Raw genomic sequence first — 18,793 nt, forward strand, 5'->3', positions numbered from 1 at the left:
TATATATATATACATATATATATATATACTGTAACATGGAGATGGCAGGGTGGACAGAATTCCAGCCTTCCTCCCCAGAGAACTCTGGGTGAGGCTTGACCCTGTATCTTGCAAGAATTCCACCCTGCCATCTCCATGTTACAATACACACAAATATCTTGGTGTGGGATTTATTCGAGCTTGTTTACTGCCAGAGTGTCTTTCTTAACATCTTCATTCTTTTGGGTGTTATCCTTTTGCTTATTAAGGTGCCCCTTATATTTCCATTCCTTTCTATTTTCTACTCACCAGAATTGTATTGTTAAGAATGGGTATTGGGCATGAGAGTCTGTTTGACCTTCAGTCAGTTCATCAAGAAGAAAGAAAATGGTTTCTACTCACTCTGAGAACTCCACAGAATCCTTTTGACATTCCCTCACTGTAGGGGAGGCAGGCAATGGGGAAATGGCTTTCCAGACAGTTGACAGACAGAGACAAGTGGATCAGAACATTCCCATAGGGCACCTAGAGATCCTTGACACATCATCTCATTTATAATTTCATAAGTTCTCTGTAACTAGACAGGTTCTAAGGATGCAGGTGTTGCTGCTCCGATCAACTGAGACACAGTGGTGGGCTAAAGACACAGGATCGGCTCTCAATGGCAGCCCAAGTTTTCTTGCCACTCCAATTTTGGCTTCTGTATTTGCTGTTGGGTCAATCAACAATTGACAAGCATTTATTAAACAGGTACTGCGTTAGGTGCTGGAGTTACAAAAAAGAGTCATTAAGGACTTTATATCATAATAGAGGATGAATGATAGGTGAGCAATATAAGTGCAGTTTTAAATAGGCTGCAAATTTTGTTCCAGGACTTTGGAATAGCTGAGGCAGTATATTGCAAGGAAAGAATGATGGGTTTTGAGACTGAAGATCTGAGTTCAAATCCTAGATCTCTCACTTAATCCCTCTGCAACTTTGGTCAAGTCACTCTCATCTGTAAAATAGGGGTAGGAGTGGGATCTGGACTTTTAAGGCCATTTCTTCTAAATTAACTTTTTTCCATTCTCAGAAGGTCCTCTCTAGAAGGCAACTTTTGCACCTCAAAGCTTATAATACTGGAAACTAACATCCAGACTCAGCACAAGGGGAAATGTGGAATTCTATCAATCTGGGGACCACAATGTCAAAAAGTAAAAGCTCAGCAGGAAAAAGGGAAGCCTGCTGTCCATTGCATTGATCACACCAAATTAACTTATCAAAGCGAGGGTTGTCTTCTTATAAAATAATATTGCTGCAACCCTAGGGGAAATATCAGAAGAATGAGAACATTTTCACTAATTGCAGATTGCAGAAGCCGTTTGGCAGAGAAGAACATGCAGTTTATATATATCATCACATATATACATGAGGTTCCATTTGCCTTTGATCTCATGTTTGCAATCTTCTGGGGCTAGTCTACTCTTGATGTGTTTGTGGAATTCCCATTAGTGCATGAAGGGAAAGCAAACAGAGTGTTTTATAGGATCATAGTATTTAAAACTGGAAGGGACCTTAGAGATTGTTTAGTTCAATTTTTTTCATTTTACTGATGAGGAAACCAAATATTAAGAGAAGAGAAGGGATCTCTGTCTACGGTCCCACGAGTAGTATGTGATGGGGCTGGAATTTGAATTCAGAACCTCAGTAAACATGTTCCTGAGTGAGATTCTTTCCCTTCCTTTTGGAAAATATCCACTTTCATTCAGGGCATTCAGGGAAGACTAGTACCTCCGGTGTAAGTATATTTACATAGAGAGGCAGTGGAATATAATGGCTAGAGGGACAGCTTTGGCGTCAGAAAGATGGTCTCACGTCCTGGCTGTGTGATATCAATTCTTTGAGGACAGAGACTGTTCTAGTTTTTTATTTTGTAGCCCAAGCTTATAAATGCTGGAGATACAGATTATTATGACTAGACAAGAGTACAAAGTTAGTAAATGCTTGTTGATTGACCGTGGACAAATAATGTATCTTCTCATTGCTCCAGGCAACTCTTTAAGTTTATAAATTGAAGAGGAGTTTCTGTGCTGCCTCAGTGGAAGAATTCCCCACTGCCCATTTCTCAGCCTGCTGTACTACTTTGGGACTTCTCTGACTTTCCCTTCATGCCCCAGAAAGCTCATTTTAAGGAAAAACTTCATGATTCTGGAGCATCTTATCTGCCTTGGTATTCCAACACCTCTTTTTTATCTTTTTTATTATCACCACCACCCCCTTTTCTTTTGATTGGAAGGTGTATCCATGAACTCCCACACTTCCATTTGAAGAGGGAGCTCAGCTCAGAATACTTCATTTCTCGCCTGGCTCAGTCACTCTGGGACTTCTCTGACTTTTCCATCATTCCCTCAGAATTGGGTCCTTTCCAAAACTTCACTTCTTCATTTTAGTTTCCTCTTGTTCATCATCTTCACCATTAAATGGGAAGCTCCTCAAGGGCAGAGACTCTTTTAAAGACAATTTCATCTCTACTAAATGCTTAATATAGAGGAGGTACCTAATAAATGTTTATTGATTGATTGGTGAAATCACAGGCTTGAGCCACTCCTTATCTCCCTGATATTTGGACTTTGAATTTAGCAAGCACTTTATATTCCTCACAACAAGTCTTTAAGGTATGTATTAGAAGGTATTATTCCCATTGTACAGATGAGGAAACTGAGATCCAGAGAGGTGAAGTGTACAGTGGATAGAGTGCTCTACTTGGAATCAGGAAGATGAGTTCAAATCCAGACTCAGGTACTTGATATTTGTGTGACCTTGGTGGGTTAAGCCTCCCATCTTAAGCCTTAAAACTCCTGTCTCCCTAATTGTGCTCATCTATCAAACGGGGATAATAATAACACTCATTACCAGGGTTGTTGTGAGATCAAATGAGATACTGCTTTGCAAGCCTTATGGTCTTAAAATGTGCTAGCTTTTGGGGGAAGCTGGGTGGCTCAGTGGATTGAGAGCCAGACCCAGAGATGGGAGGTCCTAGGTTCAAATTTGGCCTCAGACATTTCCTAGTTGTGTGACCCTGGGCAAGTCACTTAACCCCCATTGCCCAGCCCTTACCGCTCTTCTGCCTTGGAACCAATACACAGTATTGACTCCGAGATGGAAGGTAAGGGTTTAAAAAAAAAAGGACTAGTTATTACTACTACTACCACTACTACCAGTGCAACTACTACTAGTACTATCACAACCACCACTACCACCACCACCACTACTGCTATTACTTAAATTCACACATACACAAGCACAGACTTGAAAGCAAGGAAATAAGACTACAAACACCCACAAACACACCCCTGCACATCCATAACCATACAAATCATTCACATATCAATATGTGTACTAATGTGCACACATATGTGTATATACCATCACATAATATTTTTGACATCATATTTTTAGTGCATCTTTGCATTTAAGGGGGAGATAGCCACATAAAACATATTAACATTTATCGTATTAATTGCTGTGGACTTTTATTGAATTTTCCCTGGGAAAGAAAATCACAAGCCTGGTCGCTTGGTTTTATAGTTGTTACTGATGGCCTATTTTAATAGTCCTAAATCAGCATATTCCTGAAAGAGTTAGTTTATAAACTCTTTTGTTATCTGGGTCTAGGGCAGAAGCTAGGAAGGAGGCTTAATCCAGATGGAAATGAATCCATATTCAACATCCTCTTCCTGGGGTTTCTATATCGAGCTTGAGTCCTAAATCCCAAAATGTTTGCACTTGAGGGAAAAAAAATAGAAAAATAAAAGCCATTTTCACAGTAACTCGAGCCATTCATCAACCCTGGAATGTTACACTGGTTGGAAAAATATTCCACAAAAGGGCAATAGGAGACAAGCTAGATGAAGAGAGTGGAGTTTATTACTGAGTTAAAAAAAATCAAAGTTGCCTTTTAAAAATTACATGTAATGTCTTTCTTTTTTTTATTTTTTTGTCTTTGTAACAACAAACCAACTAGTTATTAGGTCATTAGGCAAATCATTCATTTAGCTGATTTTTTCAGGTGTTCTGAAGATAGTAGTAAAAAACTAAATGGCTTAGAGGTAAAAAGAATTGGGTTTATATCTTGCCTCTGATATTAGCTATGTGACCACAGGCAAGTAATCATTTTACAGCTGAGTGCAGAACTCTGAGTTCAATGGGAAAGACAAGTTTGGGTAGAGATAAGGGTAGAAAGATTGGGAATCCCAGAGCATAGGGTAGGGAGTGCTTTCCCAGGCAGCATACTAGAGTGGGTAATTCTGGCCTGCTAGTTTTAAGGGTTGGGATGAAGGCAATGGGCACCTTCTTGGGTAGGAGAGAGTCAGAGAAATAAAAGCAAAATGTGTATAAAGCAGGACAAGAAAGGGATAAAATTTCTTGTCTCGAAAATTTTTCCTAGATGTCTAGTGCTGGTTCTGAGCCTTAACTGCCTGAATCCCATCTGGATAGCCTGAGATTTCTCCTTCCATAGAATGTAAGCTTTTTTGGGTGGGGGGGGTCACAGATTATTTCATATTTATATTTGTATTCCTAGCACAGAGCACAATGCCTGGGATATAGTAGGTCTTTAATGATGGTGATAACATCATTTAATTATAACTTTGAAGCTTACAAAGTGTGCTTTACATATGTTACCAAGTCACATAACCTCAGCAAAAGTTTTTGCAAACCTTATAGTGAAATATAAATCCTAGTTATTACTACTATTATTATTTTGTTTAATCTTTATGGAGACCCTGTGAGGTATGTTCTTGAGTTTTCTTTAAAAATTTGCTAAAAACAAATATTATCCACCCCTTTCCTGCCTCTCCCCAAATGATGCTGTAACCCTTCCCAGCCTTCCTTCTTATAAACATTTAGATCTATTTTTTTCATTTCAGTAGTAGATGTCTAAATCAGGCATTTGGAAAGAGTAACAGAGACAGCAGCTGTCTCCTGGCAGCAAATGAGTCCAGCTGTTTTCTGTAGCACAGAATTTCGAGAAACCTAGGTGGCAAATGTGCCCGTCTTAGCTGTAGCAGAGAGCCCACAGCGGGCAGTGAAATCAGCCATTTCACCTGGTTTATATAGGGTCTCTCTCTTGCTGTATATTATTTGAACTTTTATTTTAATTTTGATCACTGGTATCAAACTCAGTGATTCATTTGGTCACCTGGCATAGAAGTCCACTTCTGCTTTCATTTGCATTGAATGAATGTTCCATGGTGCACAAATTGGATTCTACTATTGTTACTCCACTTTCCCTATCCTAAACCCTGGGCAAGTGCATGTGCAGCCATACACACTTCCCGAGGGGGAAAAAAGCTTCAGGATTATTCCTTAAGACAGAACAGGCTCCCACATTTTTCCATTGCCAGATAGTAGAAGGGATTTATCTTTAGATCTTTAAAACATGACTTTAGAAAAATAACATTCTCTAAACTATGATATTTAAAGCCACATGCCAGCACAATGAAGGAGGATGCCTAAAAGAAATTCTTTTTATTCTTTCTATTTTTTCCTCTCTCTTTCTCTTCCCATTTTTATCTGGTGGTTGGAGGGTGTTCATTTGCTATGGTTGTTAATATAGCACTTGATAGTCCCATGTGATTTTGCCATGCAAACCTCAGGAATGTGATGTCATGGCCCTCAGGGTCCCTGATCCACAGGAAGGAGACATATAAAAAACCATGGTGGAATCTGACCAGTTACAGAAAAAAGGAAAGGGCAGTTAGTGGATAATTTAAAGTGGAAATTAGGGTGTGAAGGTGAGATGATTATTGAAAAACTATAGTTAGCAATATCATGAAAGATAGAGAAATGGGCTGGGACCTCAAAACACCATTATACATGGAAAGAAATATTTTGGAGTGAAAATGAGATTCTCTTTGCTGACCCTGAGAGTAAGGTGGCTTGCAAAGAATTTGTTTTGTATACAGAAATCAATTACCTATTATCTGAATTCTATAAATTATAGATTAATTAGGTTAATATGCACCTGTTAAAATTCATTCTTATAAAGAAATAAAGCAATATGAACTAATCACATGGTCAAATGAATTGATCGTATCTTTTTTTTTAATTAGCACCTAACTGAAGGAATGGGAACTTTGATTATCTAGTGAGATGAAAAAAAAAAAGATGGGGCATGGTTTTGGAGATTGGATGTTTAAGAATAGGCTCTTTCTTCTCTGCACAGAGACCTTGGAAGGGCAAGCAAGAGGTATAATCAAAATGTGTGAAAGAGGTGCAAAGAAGAAAATTGGATGGTACCAAATATCTGTACCTACAGCTTGGAAGGTGCTAAATCAGGAGGGTATTTAGCAGGTTATACCCCTTACAATGAGTGAATGCTGGTTGGCATGGAGAATGAAAATACCTTCAATGGAAAGAGCTGGAAAATCAGGTTGTGTAAGGCAATTGGTTGATTAGTCAAACCTAGTATTTTGGTAATCTAATCTAGAATATACTTTGTTGTTCTGCAAAGGTAACATCATTTCTAGCTCATCTCAGTCTCTTGAATCTCAAAGCTGTACAACGGATATCTTCCTTGGCTTTTCTAGTTATGTTCCTTCTTAACCTAAGGGAAACTTAGGCTTGCTTAAACCTTAGATGTTTGTGACACTGAAGATAAATATTTCATTAGGCAATTTTATTCATTAGTAACTAGTTTCCATTTCTAGTGGTAGAGATCACAGCCAGATTCTCCTTTATCTGGGTGTAGGTGGTCCTACTCAATGGAGCAAACATCAGAGCCATGACTGAGTTCCCCTTGCTACCTTGACCATGTTTAAAGTATTTCATGCCACTTTCAGTTAATGTGTCTTTATGAAATATAGACTCATAACACCTTCCCAAGTCAGATAGAAATGACTTTTCAGTTGTTTATGCTATTATTCTGTTCCGTTTCAACTCTAAAGGTATCATTTTGTTATCTTTTTAGAAAGCATCATTGAAAGATAATGCTAAGAACAATATATTGATGGCACTCAGAGTATCTTCTGAAAGACCTGTCGGAAGCATTTTAATTGATCAGTCAGTCAACAAATATTTATTAGACACTGTATAGCAGGCACTGTGCTAAGTTGTGGCCAGGAAAAAAAGGGGAAAACAGTCTCTGCCCTCAAATAGCTAGCATTCTAGTGATGATGATTTCTATTGGATTTGAGAGATGCCACCTTATTGGCCTAGGGTTTTAGAGTTGAGTAGCCTTACAGTTACCTGACTTGGGGCTTCCCAGGTCTAATATCCTCCAAACCCTCCTTTCTTTCTCTTCCACTAAAGGAATAACTTAAAGACTTGATATTGATTATCATAAGCAGGAGGAATGATGAATTGACCTCCTGAAGGGGTGTAGAACTTGGGAATATTTATTGTGAGTTAGGAAGGATGTTCTGTCAGTATGTACTCTTGGGATAGTTTTTACCTAAATGTGCATATCAGCCTGGCACTGTGATCTAGTATCTTTGGGATGAATTCATTTGGGATGGTTATTTAGAGAAAAATTTTACTGAACAGATGGATGTGGCATTCTCTGAGTGTGTGAAATAAAAGGGCATATTCTAGTAAGTGGCAGTATTGTTTAGACATAAAATCATCCCTTTGGGTGTCTGTAGAAAAGTTCTTGTTCTTTTTTTCTGGGACCTTTTTGAGGTTAATCCTATCTCCTGGTGGCAACAAGGGGAAAAGAAGAAAATGGGTAATACTATCAAGGCTAGAAATCAAGAAGGAAGACAGATAGATGTGTAAAGCTGGAAATAGTAATTCACTAGTAATATTAATATTAATATTAAATAGTAATAGTAATGATTGCCCCTAAAGATACAAAAAATGTTTAGAACTTCTCTCAACTTCTAGTTATCTTATGGTGGTTAAATAAAGGGGGAGACGGGTTCAGCATAGAAAGGTAGTGCTTTGATGGAGGTGGGAGGAAGTGATCAAAATTTAGAGTTGGACTGAATCTTAGATATCATATGATTCACTATCCTTATTTCCCAGTTGAGGAAGTTGAGATTTAGATTAATAAAGTGAATTGTCCAAATCATATATGCAGCGATTATCAAAGTCAAGACCTGAACCCAGGTTGCCTGACTCCAAACACAACATTTTTTTCATTAGCCCACTATAACTAGTGATACTTATATGCAATTATGAAACCATGTCTATTATCTTCTAGAAGCTGACCTACATAAAAAGGATTATGGACTCAACTGAATGGCAGTGACATTGTTCCACTCTAAGATGTATATCATAACTCCATGGAGTGCTAATTTTGAAGAGTTTTAGAACATGAAAAGAATGGATGCTAAGGCAGGTGAAGGTCAATGCAGTCTAAGATTTTAAACCCTCAAAGGATCTGTAGGCTTCCAGGACAGACAGACATGGTAGAATCTTGACATTTTTGTGGGCCCAGAGGACCTTTGGGTGATGATAAAACCTGAACGTATTAAATATCAGAGACTAAAAGTTCTGTTTCTCTTAACTGCCATCTTTTTCAATCTCCAACTTTTTTATTCTGCCGAACAACTATCTCCTCATATCCTCCTTTGAGGGCTGGAGGACGAGTATTTAAAGTCTAGCCCAGGCAACATTATCTTAGACATAAAGGAATGACAAAGGATTTAGATATCTAGAAAAACAAAACCTATTTAACAGATTTAGACTCTCTGGCCTTCATGGAGGAATCATTCAGTCACACATGTGCATGGGTGTGATGTGTGCTTGAAAAAAATATTTTTTGATCACGATCCCTCTGCTCTCACCAAACTTTATTAAAAAAGCCTTGAAGAAGAAATGCCAAACGTGCACATTATCACTGAAATCTGGTCAATCGCTTGTATGCCCACACTGGTAATCCTAGGTTAGTTTGGAGGGCAAGCTGGACTTGTTCCTATTGTTTTATTGTGTGTTTATTGCCCATGCCAAGTTATGATCTGTGCCAAAGCACCTAGCTCTGGTGCCAGAGAGTAATTGATGGAGGGAGATTGAGGAATCACCACGTCTGGAGTGATCTCAGAAAAGAATAAACACTCAACTCTCTGAATATATTTAGGAAATCTGCCTGGAAGTAGGAATACTACTTCTAAATACTTCTCCTGTCTGATAATTTGATAATTAATGTGGCAAGAGTACTGGTAAAGGAATAAAGAATTTAGTTTTCCAGCCCCACCACTGATGAGCCCAGATACCCCTTCTCAAGTTCATTTTCCTTTCAATGTTGATACTTCTGATCTAATGAATTACAATTAAAGAATTACAGAAACTTGAAGTTGGAAGGGACTTGAGGCTATTTATGCCAACCTCCCAAACTTTCTCACCCCTCCCCAAATCAGGTATAAACCTTGTCACATCCCTGAAAGATGGGCATCCTGGCTCTGCCTGAACAGTTTGTGATGGGAAATTCATTATTTCATAAGAGTTCTCTTTCTGGATACTTCTGATTAGTAAGAAATGCTTCCTTAATTATATTGGTATGTTTAATAAATTCTGCACACACCAGGAGTTCAACCAAATTTCTCTTGAGGTGTTATTTTCTAAATCAGTGATCCTCAAGCTTTTTCTTCTTGGGACCCCTATACACTCCTAGAAATTGAGGATCTCCTCCCAAAGAGTTTTTCTAATTTAATTTAGGCTAGATCTGTCAATATTTGTCATATTAGGATTTTTAGAGGTAGGATTTGAACCCAGGTCCTCTAACTTGAGTGTTAGTATACTTCCTACCATGTTTACTTTTTTTTTTAAATGCTTATTGTCTATCTTAGGAGCAAGGGTTAGGCAATAAGAGTTAAGTGACTTGCCCAAGATGCCACAGCTAAGAAATATGTGAGGCCAGATTTGACCCCAATTCCTTCTAACTCCAGACCTGGTGCTTTATTTACTGTTCTATCTATATGCTCCTTACCATAATAGAAACCTGAGGATTATTAGGAAAATACTTTTGATCTCAAGGACCCCTTGAAACCATCTGAGGGATCACAACGTTCAGTCTTCTAAGTCTGTTTATATCTAGTGAATCACACTTTGAGAACCACTGCTGTCAACAGAGGTTAAAAAACCTCTTCCTCAGTGGGATACTGTTATGCTAAAGCAGAATTGACCAACCAAAAGAAGAGATTTATTTTTCTATTGACCCCATAGAATTCTGTGCTTATCTCATACATGGTAATTTTTAAGGAGTTTACTGAATTCTTATTAGAAAATGATCTTTTGATTTTATATCATCATCATCATCATCATTACTGAATATATCTTTTCCTCTTCCCCTATATACTGAGTTATTTCCTGTAATAAAGAATAAAAATCTAAAAGGGTGGGTGGATTAAAGAAGTTTAGCAAAACCATTTGAATGCAATAGTATATGCAATGTTTCACACCTGTAGTCTTCCATCTCTTCAAAGAAAGTAGAGAGATTTCTTTTCTCAGTCCATCTCCAGAGCCAAGCTTCTGAAAAGAGCATAAAGTTTCTTTTAGTTTGTTATTTCCATTTCTATTACTGTGGTCATCATGAATATCACTTTCTTTATTCTGCTTACTTTATTATTCGTCATTTCAGATAAATCTTCTGTACCTTCAAACTCCTGTTTCTATTATCCTAAATTTTGAGGAAGAGAACTCTTTAGTATACCCCTCTCTCTTGAGATGGGTATTAGATATTATAATAATAATAGCTAATAATAGATAGCATTGATATAACACTTGGAAATTTGGGGAACACTTTATAAGTAATATCTCACTGGATTTCTCAACAATTCTTGAAGATAGCTTCCATTTTCATCCCCACTTTATAGCTGAGGAAACTGAGGCAGCAGAAGTCAGGTGATTTGCCCAAGGTGTGACAGCTAGTCCATGTCCTTAACTGCTTCTTATTAGACTGATACAAAGTTATGGACCTAGAAATTAAAAGTACAAATGGGAGAGAATGTCGGGAGAAATTAAAGCAACTCATTCTTGGTACCTTTTATATTATAATGATATAGAAAAATTCATAAAACCATGATGTGTTTACACTCCACATGAAGCACCAAATAATCTAGATTCTTACATAGACATGAGAAACAAACATCTACCTCTTTATAAACTATCTGCATGTTACTGTTTACCATCATCTCTTTTACTTTTTTTCAGATTACATATTGATGTAATTTTTTATAATCATTTTATGACATTCTGGAATCCATATTGTCTCCTATCCTCCTTCCTTCCCAAGATGGCAGGTAATATAACATAGATTGTATGTGCATGCCTATTTCCATGTTCATCATGTTGTGAAGGACACATGTTGCTTACACTAGAGAAAAATTCACAGAAGAAATAAAGTGAAGAATGATATTTTTCAATCTGCATTCAAACTGTCAATTCTTTCTATGGTTTTGGACAGCCTTTTTTTTTTTTTTTTTTTTTTTTTTGGCCTTACACCACCTCTTAATATCTTCTGCTGGGGTAGAATTGATTTCGTTGAAAGAGACCCACAAATTTCACAGCAGTTTATGTTATGTTGCAGGAGATAACCATGGATGATATTCATGCATTAACAAAAAAAAGCCCTGAGGGACTTTCAAGAGTTAACTTTTCCAGTTCATCATTTTATATTTTAGGAATATATAAATACACAGAATATCAGAATATTTTCTAAGTCTATATCTGGGGAACATATGCAATACAAAATGCATTTCAGGGTCACAGTTCTATAACTAGAGTGAGATAATCAGAGATTTGTACTATAGTGGGAAATTTGAAAGGTACCAATAGAATCCTGATGTGCTTTCTTTTTTATTTTATTCCTTTCCATGGCAGTAACAACCTGGACTACTTACTTCTCTTCTCTCCCTTCTCCATTGTAATGTTGGTCAAGGTTCTCTGCTTCAGGTATAAAAACAACTAGTTATGGCGCTGTGACTTAAGCTATCAAATTTTCTAGTTATTCACAAGAAAAATCTAAAGTTCAGCCCAAGCAGATGGCCATCCTTATAGCCTCCTGGTGAGCATGTCCATGAAAACTTGAGGTTTGAGTGGTATGGGCAAGAAAGGGAGATTTCTGTGTGGACCAGGGCTTTTGGACAGATAAAGGGTTAGAGTCAACAGGAGACAGCAATGTTTGGTTCAGTAGGTTCAAGGGGAAATGGCTCTAATCCAAACATACTGGGCAGGCCAGGAAGCAGAGCTGTTTAATCACCTGAAAGCCCAGCCCTGCTGCCACAGCTGTCCACGGAACCTGTCAGGATTCCTTTGCCAAGAAGCCAGATGCCTTCCCTAGAAGAATGTGATTCACAAATTGACACCTGGGACTCTTGATGGCCAAAGAGAGCTTCCCAGCAGAGAGGCAGGGGCCCCTAAATAAGCCAATTTGTTCCAATTAAGAGGGCTCGCTCTTCCCATGAAGAATTTCAGCACGAAAGGAAGCAGACAAGGGAAGGGAGGAATTGTAGACTTTCAATTATCTAAGAGGGAATAGCCATGTCTTACAGGATTACAACATTTCAGTACCATTCAACAGGAACACAAACGAATCTGAGACATTTCCTTCCCAAGTTTACTTTTTTATTCATACAGAAATGACTTGGAAAAAAACAGATCTATACAAACTAAGTTTATTTTAAGAGCAATGGGGATTCATTTGGGATGAGGTAGTTTCAGAGGAAACTGTGCACTGTAAGTGAGCAAGAATCAGCGACTAAGGCATGCATTGGGTGTGAGGATCTTTTTGACCCGAGCAAAATAAATGAAAGCAAGAGAAACCCAGCTGAGCTTTTTCAATAATTGATTGTAAATCACAGTTGATTTAATAAACTTTGCTTTATTCTCCAGGACTCTCCTGCAGAGAAAAATCTTTGGGAATTATTTTTCTTTTTTTGTAAAGATTACCCATTCTGAGTGGGTCACATATTAGCACATATGCCCAGGACACAGCCTTAAAAAATAATGGCCAATTATTTCTGACAGTATGCAGACAGGAATGTGTGAAGCGAAACTCTACATGCAAACTGAAGACCACAAATATTCCTTCGCAAAGCCTGAGTTCTTACATACTGAATTTTCCAAGGCACTAGAGAAGTGATTAAAAATGGAGGAGATGCTCCACTTGGAATGGAGAATAAAACTATGACCATTTGTTCTGAGTAAATGAGAGGCTTCTCTGAATGCTAAAGAGACAGCCTGAATTAAACATATCTGGTTTATGCTGCATTGTAGCCACATTGTCTTGTCAGTGACCAATGCGAGGACACCAGCCTGGCTAGATTATTACAACAGACATTGGCTTCTCTTTCACACACTTTGGGTATTGGCTTTCTATGGTAAAAGGGACAAGTTCTTGTTTCATTTCTGCTATGGCAGAGCAAGTGTACACCACAAAAATAGACTAGATCTAAGAAAAATAGAAGTACTAGGTATAGCCTGCCTGAACAAAATTTGTAGCTAGGAATTATGATTTATGCATCAGAATGTCCAACTTCCTTTCTTAACCCAGCCTGCTGACGGCCAGGACAGAACATTAGATTTAGGTTGGGAGTGAACACAGAGGTCTTCTTGTTAAACTTCAACATTTTAGGGCTGAAAGAAATGAGGACCAGAGAAGAGAAAAAACTTATCCAGAGTTGCTTGGGTGGTGACAGAGCTGGACTATGCCAGTTCTCTGCTTCTAAAGCCAATACACTTTCTTTTTGTTTTTTATAATCTTACGCTCCATCTTAGAATCTTCACTAACTCTCAGTTCCAAAGCAGAAGAGAGGTAAGGGCTAGGCAATTGGGGGTAGAGGGGTCACTGACTTGTCCAGGGTCACACAGCTAGGAGGTATCTGAGGCTAGAACCCAGGCTTGTCTCTCAATCTACTGAGCCACCCTGCTGCCTCCGAGCTACTTTCAATTAGACTAGGCTGCCTTACAGGGAAAGAGCTTTGAGAACTTACCCCTAAATCGGTGGGTATGAGGACAAAAAAAAACACAACAAAACAAACAAACAAAAAAAAACCCCAACAGCCTGAGTGATCATTAGCTTAGCACTTTTTTTCCTAAATAGCAAATCTTTCTGTAGGGAAGCCCCACAGAGTCTGTGTCCCAATCATTCATGTGGAAATCCACCCCACTCTTGACACCATTTATTTCACATATTTTCAATTGGTTCAACTGTTTGGACGGCTTTTCTTCTGCACCACTGCTGGGGGAAAGGAAAGAAACAAAAAATAACTTTGAATCCACTTATTGTGCTAACTCACTTGGAATGAAAATATGTTTCGGTCCTTTATCGTTATATTTGCTCTAGGTTTTTGCTGCTGATGCATGCAGTAGGAAATTGTAACTGGGAAAGGTTTAAATGCACATTCAGTTTGATTCAAGAGACATTTATTTAGTGTCTATTATGTGCAAATATAATGTGCTGGAAGCTGAGGATTCAATGAAAAATAAAAATGTGAAATTCAGAGTCATCTGTTGCTGAAATTTCAAATGAGATGAGAGCGTCTCAGTTTAACACAGAATTTTTAGGACAAGAAAACGTAAAATACATCATGCTTTTACCGATATATTTAATGGCAGGGTGGTCTAGTGCACAGTGCGATGGCCTAGGAACCTGAAAGACCCAAGGTCAAGTCCTCTTCTGATATACACTGATTGTGTGACACTGGGTGAGTAGCCTAATCTTTCATTGTTCTAAACTGTAGAGGAGGTGCCAACCTGCCATAGTAGATTTTCCTTATTGGCGGAATGATATCACAGATCCATTCCTTATTCCTGTTGATGGAGAGATGGATAATAGAATGAGGCATGATGATGGCAGTCAGTTTCCAGATCTAGATTAATCATGTCCTGAGAGGCAACTAGGTGGCTCAAAAGATAGAAAGCCAGGTCTAGAAGATGGGACATCTTGGGTTCAAATCTGGCCTCAGATACTTCCTAGCTGTGAGATTCTGGGCAAATCACTTAACCTGAGTTGCCTAGGGCTTACTTACCTCTCTTCTGCCTTGGAACCAATACTTAATGTCACTTCTAAGGCAGAAGGTAAGGGTTTAAAAAACAAACAAACAAACAAACAAAAAGCATGTCCTGTGACTAATTATTATCTCAAGAAGTAGATCAGAGACACAGGATTTAGATGTGTAAAGGATATTTATTCCAGCCCCCTCATTTTATAGGTGAAGAAAGAGAGGACAAGAAAGATAAAGGTAACAAAAGAAGTAAATAGCCTCTGACACAACAAAGTTTCAAACCCATCATGTCGTCTTTGACTCTTTTTTCTCCCATCCTCAATGTATAATTAGTTATTGTTGTTGTTCGGTCATGGCTGGCATGCCTGACTCTTTTCTCCAGTTCATTTTACAGATGAGGTAACTGAGGCAAACAGGGTTAAGTGATATTTCCAGGGTCACACAGCTAGCAAAGTATGAGACAAGACTTGAACTTGGAAAGATGAGTCTTCCCAACTTCAGGCCCAGCACAAAAGAGTTCCTTAGCTCTCAAGTTGTTGTTCAATTGTGTCTGAGTTTTTGTGACCCTGTATACCATTTGTTTGTTTGGCAAATATACTGTAGTGGTTGGCTATTTCCTTCTCCAGAGGGCAAGTTAAGGTAAACAGAGGTTAAGTGATTTGCCAAATTTGAACTCAAGGCTTCCTGTCTCCAGGCCCATGGCTTTATAGACTGACCCATCTTGCTGCCTAGCTGTTAACATCTATAATATTATAATAGGCATAATATCTCTAGAATTTAGACATTTCTTTCTACTTCCACCATCCCCTTACTTCAGCATCTTATTGAGCACCAATTGCCATTGCATCTTCACTGGCCTCCCACCTCCCATTCTCCATTCTATTTTAGCATATTTTCTACACTGCAATATTTTTAAGGGTTAGCTTGGATCACATCTCAAGAACCTTTCATGGATCCCTAGTGCTTATAGAATAAAATTCCATATCCCTTGCCTTCCATTCAAAGCCCTCTACCACCTGCTTCCAACTTATTTTTCTAATCTTCTTTTGTACTGCTTTTTCGCAGGCTTTTGTCAAATTTAACAATCTGTTGTAATGCCTCCAACAACCTGTTTCCTTCCATCTTCTATACTTTTCTCTTGTTCTCTCCTATGCCTAGCATATGCTCTCACCTCTCTGAGTATGGAAATCCAATATAGCCTTGAAGACCTAATACAGTTGTCATCTCCTCTTTCCCCAGTCAAACATGACCTCACATGCTCTCAGGTGACTTCAAGCTGGGAGAGACCCCAGAGCTCTAGTCCATCTGGTCCATTTTGAAGGTGAGGAAAAAATGGTGCCCATGATGTGGTCATGTAAGGTGTCTCCTAAGGCAAGGCAGTGATTAACCAGTAAATTAGGCCCAAAAGCCAATGAATGTGACTTACTGAGGTCTCTAGTGTCCCAGAGATCATAGCATCACAGAGTTAGAGCCACAAAGGACCTTAATGCTCATTTGGTCTAACATCCTCATTTTACAGGTGAGGAAACTGAGATCCAGAGAGGTGGAGTTATCTTGCCTTACATTGTCTCTTTATTTCTGATGGTTGGATCTCTCAGTTTTCTGGGTGTCTGATTGCCTTCTTAGTTCCTTCTGTTTTTAGGTTTCTGCTTGGCTTTGCCCACTGGTCCTTTGGATTAATCTTCCTGATGTGTTCTGACTCTCTGTGAGCCTTCTTGACCTTCAGCATCTCTTTGTGCTCTGACTCTTGCTTCCTTCCTTAATTTTAAGTTTCTTTCCTTGTTTTCATCTTTGATTTATGTGTTTGTAAAGTGCTTTGCAACTGCAAAGTGTTATATGCCTACATGATGGTCTTATTGTGTGTGGATTGGACTTAACTATGTTTCCTGGCCTTCTCATTCTCTGATTTTATTCTTTTTCTTTATGCTCTGGTCCAGGTGCTAGTAGTCAAAGTTCTTAGAATTCTGTAGATGAACCTTAGAACTCATTCATTCAACTCTCATTTTTCATTTTTTCAGATTAGAAAAGATCCAGAGAAGAAGATTTAGGTTTTGTGACTTTATGTTCTTTCCACCAACACTGTGATACCTTTTACAAATTCCTGTTTAAGTCTGAATCATTCTAAATTCTCTTGAAAGGCCACCTCTTATTTTTTTTAACTCTTACCTTCTATCTGAGAATCAATACCGTGTATTGATTCCAAGGCAGAAGAGAGGTAAGGGCTAGGCAATGAGGGTTAAGTGACTTGCCCAGGGTCACCCAACTAGCAAGTATCTAAGGCCAGATTTGAACCAAGAATCTCTCATCTCTGGGTTTGACTCATAACCCACTGAGCCCCTCACCTCCAATTTTGAAAGATCTCTCTTTGTGACATCATCTGGGGCTTTCTTGACAAAGAAATTGGTATGGTTTTCCACATTCTTCTCCAGTTTATTTTACAGATGAGGAAAATGAGGCAGATAAGATTAAGCCACTTTTCCATAGTGTCTGAGGCCTGAACTCAGGTCTTCCTGCCCAGGCCTGTGTTTTATTCACTGTGCCACTTAAGCTCTCATAGAATGCATAGATTATCATAAATAGTGCTTTGGGATTACCACTTTTGGCAGCTGAGTGGAGGCTAGATAGGAGTGGGGAGACACTTGAGGCAGGGAGTCCATTTAGAAAGATCCTAGAGTAATACAGATGAGAAGTGACCAGGGCCTAAATGAGGATAGTCGCTGTTTGAGTGGAAGGATGTGGACATTCATAGATAAAAGATGTTGTGAAGGTAGACGTGATAAGATCAGACATTAGACTGGATATATATGGGTGGGTATGAGTAATGGGTTCAGTATGACCCTGAGGTTGTATATGTTGGATTGTGACAATATCCTTTACAATAATGAGAAAGATGGGAAGAAAGGAAAGTTTTAGGGGGAAGAGAATGAATTCTGGTTTTAGCCATTTTGAATTTGTTATGCCTTTATGACAATTTGTGATGTCCAAAAGGCAGTTGTTGCTCAGACAAGTAGTTAGGGATGAACATATTCATCTAGTAATCATTTGGATGAAAGTTGAACCCACTGGAGCAGAAGAGGCACCCAGTGAAATAGAATAAGGAAGAAGAGAAGAGAAAAGGCCCAGAACAGAGCATTGGAGGACAGCCAGGGTTAGTCCTTGGAGTAGGAGGTGACCTGTGGATGGTCAGGCTGGTTTTAGAGGAATTTCCTGTTGCTGAGACTAGATTCCCAGGGGCTATATCAGCCCAGTTCATTCCAGAATAATTCTTAGGTGCTTGAAGTCAATTCATACCTAAGTGGAAAGATCTGTCATCCAGGATAATATCCCACATTCAGCCTGTCCACAAAACACTATAGGAACTGATTTTATAACCCACCAGCATCCATTCTGTGAATGATCATTGACTTTGTGTGAATCAGTTATAAATAGTTAATAATCATGTATTAACTGAAGATCTTCTCTTTATCAATGGCTATGGTATTTCCCTCCAAAGTGAACAAATGCACATTTTGGGAGATGTGATATGATACAATGGAAATAATATTAAACTTGGAGAAAGAAGCTGAGTTCATATTTTGGCTCCTTCATTTATTACTGGTTAAATTTTAGACAAGAACCTTAGCTGGGTCTCAGGTTCCTCATTTTTAAAATGAAAAGATGAGATTAGATGAGTTTTAAGGACTCTTTTAGTTCTAGATCTATAAAGTAGGAATTATTTAGTTTGATTTCCAGTAATGTATAGTGTGAAAAAAAACCCATACCTTAGTAATGAAGAGGCAGTGCTCTGTAAACTTTAAAGTGCTACATGAATGCTATAGTAATTATTATTATTATTATTATTATTAGTAGTAGTAGTAGTAGTAGTAGTAGTAGTAGTAGTAGTAGTAGTA

The sequence above is a fragment of the Gracilinanus agilis genome, chromosome 3, assembly GCF_016433145.1.
Source record: "Gracilinanus agilis isolate LMUSP501 chromosome 3, AgileGrace, whole genome shotgun sequence".
NCBI lineage: Eukaryota > Metazoa > Chordata > Mammalia > Didelphimorphia > Didelphidae > Gracilinanus > Gracilinanus agilis.